This window comes from Limulus polyphemus, unplaced genomic scaffold (assembly GCF_000517525.1).
Source record: "Limulus polyphemus unplaced genomic scaffold, Limulus_polyphemus-2.1.2 Scaffold763, whole genome shotgun sequence".
Taxonomy (NCBI): domain Eukaryota; kingdom Metazoa; phylum Arthropoda; class Merostomata; order Xiphosura; family Limulidae; genus Limulus; species Limulus polyphemus.
In genome coordinates this window covers 320,630-327,254 of record NW_013666373.1, presented here as the reverse complement: position 1 = coordinate 327,254, position 6,625 = coordinate 320,630, and the positions used below count along the sequence as shown (strand labels likewise).

Genomic DNA, 6,625 nt, shown 5'->3' with positions numbered 1-6,625 from the left:
AGTTTTGTGCCAAAGGGGTGTGTAAAGTTCATAAAAGACTTATGCGAGATAATAGTTATAAGAATTGTTAATTAATTTCTATAAAGGAAATAAAAAATTAAATAAACAATAGAAATAAAATTAAAATTAAATAATGGCAAAAGGAATACTAATATTGTAAAGCAAGTTTAATCATGAATTTAGTTTTGAAAATCTTTTCAGAGACTTGCGAAAGGTAAACAACCCCAGGATAAAGACTGATACCATTTGGCATTGCAGTATTTAACAGTGCTATCCAATAAGCTACTTTAATTTCCCTGTTTCTGTTATAAGTAAAAATTTGTCTCTATACCTACAAGTTTAATGTCTTCAAGAGTGTGTCCAGGCATGTTAAAGTGTTTTGCTAACAGAAGTTTAAATAATTGTTTCAAGGCAGATGTACATGGTATATTGTTAGCTTTCTCAACTTGTTGGGTGATAGTGTTTTGTTTATAACCTCTTTCAGTCATAGTCTGTTTCAAAGAATTAATGTGACGGTCATAGTTCTTACTATCAGAGCACATCTTCTTTAATCTAAGTGCTTGACTGAATGTGATATTGCATTTGGTGTGTGGAGGGTGGCAGCTTTGATTACGCAAGTATTGTTTTGAAAATATAACATTCTGTTTAACATTGAAGTACATACTAGCATTAAATGGAGTCTATTACATTTCATATACAAGTACCTACCTATTTGGCAAAAAACATTTTAACTACAGTAATAACACAGATGATAACATTAGGTTAAATTCACAAGCTCATAACTAAAGGAAAAAATGTTTCTACCAAAGAACAAGTTTTAACCTGGGTTTCCAAAGATTATCTCTATCATTCAAATTTCTAGGTCCAGGTGTGTGTGTCTTAAAAACTTACTGGCATTTACTACACACGATTAATCAAGTTATTAACAATGATAAGAGTACCTTCAAGCAGATTAATTTTGCTGTAAGTACATGTAAAAGCAAAATTATCACTATGGAAAACTACTTTGAGGAAAATTGACTGGTAAGTTTGTCATCTTCTTACGAAGGTGATAATTGTTTACAGTTACCATTACCAGAGCTAGTAATTGGCTCTGTTACAGAAACTAGGCAGCTGAAATTTCTAATAAAGATTTTATCTTTGATTGTATTAAAAAATGTTTTTGATTTTCTTTTAATAGACTCATTGAAGTCATCCATAAACAAAAATAAGCTCACAAAAAATCTCAACTTAAGTACAGTGTTTCACTATCATATACAATTGTACTTAATAAAATAATTTTGAAATGTCATGCCTGGATCAATTAGAAAAGTAGAGATGAGGAACTTTTATGTATGAGAGCAAAAATTATTTTGAACATCTACAAGTAAATGCTTGTACTATGAAAGTGGTGAGGGACTATCTTTAACATAACATACAGACAACAGGACCACTTGCTTCTTCAAGGTGATCTTAAGTGTCCATTGTAATGATATTACTCAAATTGTAATACAATACCTGATATAATGTTATGCACTTTTGGACTCTACGCATATCTGTTATCTCATTTCTGTGGATTGTACTGACTGTTCTGAGTCATGCACGTGCTGACAGATCATCCCAAGTTTAAAATTTGGAAAATACAGGCTGGACACCAATTGAGACATTTATTTTTCTAACAGGGTGATTGGCTTTATTGAATTATTGCTGTTGGCACTATACAAGAGTTTAAAAGGGTAATTGATAGCTTCTTGGGAAATAAAAGTGGTTTTAAATTTTTCTTTTTCCTAAGGGTGGTTATGAAGGGAATGCCTTGAAGGACCAAATGCTCCCTTGACAGTATGTTATGTTGGAACTCTTATGTATATGCCCATTAGTAAAAAGTTTAAGAAATAATATTAATACATTTTAGTTATAAAAAAACAAAACAATATAAATAAAGTGTAATAACAATATTGAAGTTAACTTAAATGACTCCACTTGCATTCAAGAAATTGCACCTTATTACAGACAAGTGGGGGTAGTGGTGTATGAAGAGTATCAAGTTATAGTTATTCAAAAAATCTTGGATCTGGGTTGCTCATTTACCATAATAAAAAAATTATATCAAGCAAAGGAAATATTAAGTTGCAAGTAGACCTATTTTAGATTGCAAAATGCAATGCAGTACAAGGCAAATTATTCCCTGAATTCTGTAGTGTAACTAAAAGAAAAGAATTTTGGTGCTACTATAGCATGAGGTCTACCGCCATATGTCACCTACCCAGGTGCAGCCTGAGGTCTATCGCGTGACCTGCACCTGTCCATCAAACATGTGACGTGCCCAAATCCATCAAGAACGTGATCTGTCCGCGTGACCTGCCTATATAAAAGGAGGCAAATGATATATGATAACGTTTATTTTTACCTTTCTTCCTTTAATATAAATTTAATTAGAAAACCAATTATCTATTTAAGTCATTCCTAGGATATGTACAAATTAAGTGTTTATCGCTAAAATAAATGTATGGAAATGTGTCATATTCATGAGGGATGGATAATGCAGCGGTAGACCTCACGCTATAGTACTAACGGGAGGTAGACCTCACGCTATAGTAGCACCAGAATTTTGGCATAAGTTACTCAAACCATCAAAGCAGCATTCTATTACTAGTAGCAAAGCTAACAGATTAAGATGTATTTACATGTATATACATAATGATTGCAAGTTAACAGAGGTAATTATCTCTTCGTAAAAATTGCTAGTTAGGCCTCACATGTAATAATGTTATAATTTTGGTCATCTTATCTAAGAAAGGATAGTAACTTGTTTGAAAGGGTTTAGAGGAGGGGCCACTAAGGTGATCCAGGTGATAGAAAAGTTATCTTATAAGTCCGATAGGTTAAGACCAGAAAATCGACTGAATAAAGGCCTCTGATTTCTTTGTGTTGTGTTCTGAAGACAATAGAATGAGAGGATTTTGTAAAGGTAAGTAATGTTCATTTTGCTATTAATAATGCTGAATAAAAATGTTTTTAAGGCATTAGGCCTAAATTATGGTTGCTGTTTTTAATTCAAGAACAAGATTGATTTCAGTTGTGTAATATAAGTATATCTTGGATAAAAAAATAGCCTATGTGAGTAGACCTAGTAAGGAAAAACAATGTACAGTAGCATTGTCAAGGTTAAGAATTCATAAAAATATTGTGTAGTAGTAGTAGAAGAATATTATTTTACAGAAAATAGATTTTGAACATTTTTCTCAAGATTAAAGTAATTTTATGCAGTATTTTTTAAAGATTGTGCTAAGAAAAGTTTTTCAACTGCTATGCAAAGTTATTTTGAGTAGCAATTGCTGTTATATAAAATATTTGAAACAAATTTCTCTGGAGAATAAGTTCCCATCTACATAAAAATATCATCCAAATTATGGTAACCCAAATGCATTATCCTGCACATTTGCCATAATTAAATATTATGTGCCGATTATTTGTCCAACTAACCAACTGACCCAACAAATGATACAACAATTTGGGATTAAGCTATTAAACTGATTACATTAAAATGTATCATTATTGCAACATAGTACAAAATCTATAACAAACTAAAAATACGATTAATACCATAACGTGGATATTTCCCTACAAATGTTCCCAAGATAGCCCTTCTAGAACTACTTAATTTGTTTTGATGAAAAGCAAGATTACTTCATGACATTGATTATACCTAAGAAAAATAGTAACCATAACAGTGACAAGTGAGGTTACTAGTAAGTACATATTATAATAAATTACTACACTTAGTTCTGGGGATCAAGTCTGATTTTATACTAACATAGCTATATCAAGGTGATCGAGCATGTAGATACATCGTGTGCATCTCTACTGTACAAAGGGACAATAGACTTCACAGCATGTGCCACTTCACTGGTTAGAATTAGAGGACAAGATTATCACAAGTATAAAATTAGTCATTATTTTGTACAAAATAATATCCCATGCAAAGTGAGCTAAAAAACTTATTTTGAATCAGCCAAATGCTAATTTCACAGTTATTTTTAGCGAGTCATGACACAAATCCATTTAGCTGAACAAACCTGATTTAATCTAAATTAATGATGAGAAATCATAAGGGTAACATTTTGCTTACTTGAAAAGTTGGAATAACTGTAAACAGTAATAAACATGCACACTAATTTCTATTAGTTGTTTATTTTCCTGACATTGATAGATTTAACTGTAATTTCAAATAATCAATAATTATGACACTAATCAATATGATCAATGCACAGGTTAAACTGATTATTCAAGTTAATCACCCAACTTTATCCATCATCCAGATAACATGCAACATCCCTGAAGGCATTTAATATGTTAGAAAAGGAAGATTTCACTTTAGTGAATCCAAATTGATTTTCTTTAATGATATTGCATTTTAGTAGATGATTTTGCAAAGCTGTTTTTATTAGACTAGAACTTTTCCCTCTACAGAAGTAAGACTAACTCATCTCTAATTTCCATGGCAACTGTTATCAACCCTATCCCCATTTAAAAGTAGGATATATAGAAGCAATTCTCCAATCCTTCTAGTGCCTACCAAAGAGAAAGGCTTGCATATTGGATCCTTGACCAGCTTTAAAATGCTGGGAAAAAACTATTTGGTGCTGGTACTTTATATTTAATCTCTCAGTCATTTTTCTTACCACCAAGATATTAACGTCTACATGATTCAGGTTAATCCCAATATTTCCTATATAATGATGAGGTTTAGGAATATTGCTAATATCCTCTCTTGTGAAAAAAAAAAAAAGATTTAGAAGCTCAACCATCTCACACCATAAAAAATCTTATCATCAGCATCCTCTAAGCACCCAACTACCATTTTAACATTTTGCTTACCATTAAAATCCTTACATTAGCTCTAACATTATAAGCCAGCTTTTTGGGGCTTCTTTTTCCCCTCACAACTAATGTTCGTCTCTCACATGAAGTACATACGAGGCTTTTCTACATTTCTGTACTCCAAATATATAAAATTATACTTCTCAATATCATTAAAGGGATCACAATATGGGAAATTAGTTTAATATTATTAAAACCAATTTTCCATATTGTGATCCCTTAATTAAGACTTGGTTAATACACTACCTTTCCAAGACAAGCAACCTCAACAAAATTGGCCCTTAACAGCATTTTGTTATCAGCAGTGAATCGACAATTTATTGTTGTAATGATATCCAAACTGTTTAAAAAAAACGAGATTCCACCAGTCACATTTTCACTACTCAGAAAAATGCTCATATATGACAGTTCTACTATCTGCCATTAACTGATTAAGTCAATTTTCAATCCAACTTTTAACTCTCTTTGCCAATTCTAATACAATTTACTAATTACAGATGTAAACACTACAACAGAGAATTCATCATATTCTTTTTGTGTTACAGAACGGTAAGTATTAAAAATCGGCAAGTGTAAACTCAAAGGTAATATAAATAATTACAAATATAAATTTATAATTATTATAGCTTCGTATATAATAATTAAAGTTATACGTAATCCCTCATGTCAAATACTTACTAAACAATACTCATTAATAGTAATAGTATTACTGTATAAATAATACTAACGTTAATAATATTAATAACTAATATGTTATAAGTTATATATAACGTGCTTACTAAAGTAAAGATTCAAATTGACATTAATGATTAAGCTTATTCAAGTTGTTGATAACAGAACGATAAAATAATTTATGCAATTAACACTTTTAGTTTTATTACATAAGACACAAATAACAGCAAAATATTACCTACCATTCCTTCCACCAAAAACTCGTCAAAAAGCTTTCAGTTAAATTCACGAGAAATTAACTTAACTTCGTCCAAACTACTATAAAACTATCACTAACCTGCAACACCACCAAACACGAGCCCTGTTATTCATACCGACTTATAACACACTCGAAACATGGCCACCTGCAAGCTTTTGCTGAACATATTTTAAAAATTAATTAGAAAGTACACACCCTGAATTGAACTCATACTTACATCTGTTTATCTAACAATGACCTTTTAAGTTTTATATGTTTTAAAATATTTCGTCATTAGGTACTTCAACACGTGTTATAAGTAATTATTATGAAAAATATTGAATGTAATGTTTGCAATGATTGAAATATTTATTTTATATTATTTAATGGTTAAACCTGATTGTTTCACTACGTTTATTTTGACTTTTAAAAGTAAACAAATATAGGTTCACCCAATCTTTATTTATTTATAAAGTGGTTTTTCCAAATCCCACCCCAAGTAGCAAGTCTCAAGGCCTTTAACGCTAATAACTGGGTTTCAATATCCGTGGTGGGCGCAACACAGATAATCCATTGTGTAACTTGTGCTTAACCACAAACAAATAAACAAACAAAAATTCAAATTCCGAACATGATTCATCTTGTTATGTCCTTAACGTTGTAGTTCACCTAGCACAAAAAATAAGTGCTATTTTGTGTCAACATTTATGTGCTTAATATAACATAACATAATATTTTGGGACAACATTTCGGCTGTTCCATTCTCAAAACTAAATTAAAATGATTAAAAATAATAATAATAAAATTTTAAACCCAACCATTTTCATTCATATACTTATCAAGCTTTTCCTTAAA

The 6,625-nt window shown here is 30.7% G+C and overlaps 1 protein-coding gene across 4 annotated transcripts in view; it reads right to left on the bottom strand.

Annotated features, from left to right (window-relative positions):
* The window catches only part of LOC106460391 (bifunctional heparan sulfate N-deacetylase/N-sulfotransferase-like), a 78,615-nt gene extending 72,715 nt beyond the window's left edge, over positions 1-5,900 (bottom strand). For 3 of the 4 annotated variants that reach the window (XM_022387108.1, XM_013920081.2, XM_022387109.1), the window contains exon 1: positions 5,775-5,900. The gene's annotated coding sequence lies outside the window, so the exon portion shown is untranslated. Of the gene's footprint in view, positions 1-1,497; positions 1,515-5,774 lie in introns of those variants that run through there. The other variant, XM_022387107.1, reaches the window with a different exon arrangement.
* Between the last annotated feature and the right edge of the window lie 725 nt (positions 5,901-6,625).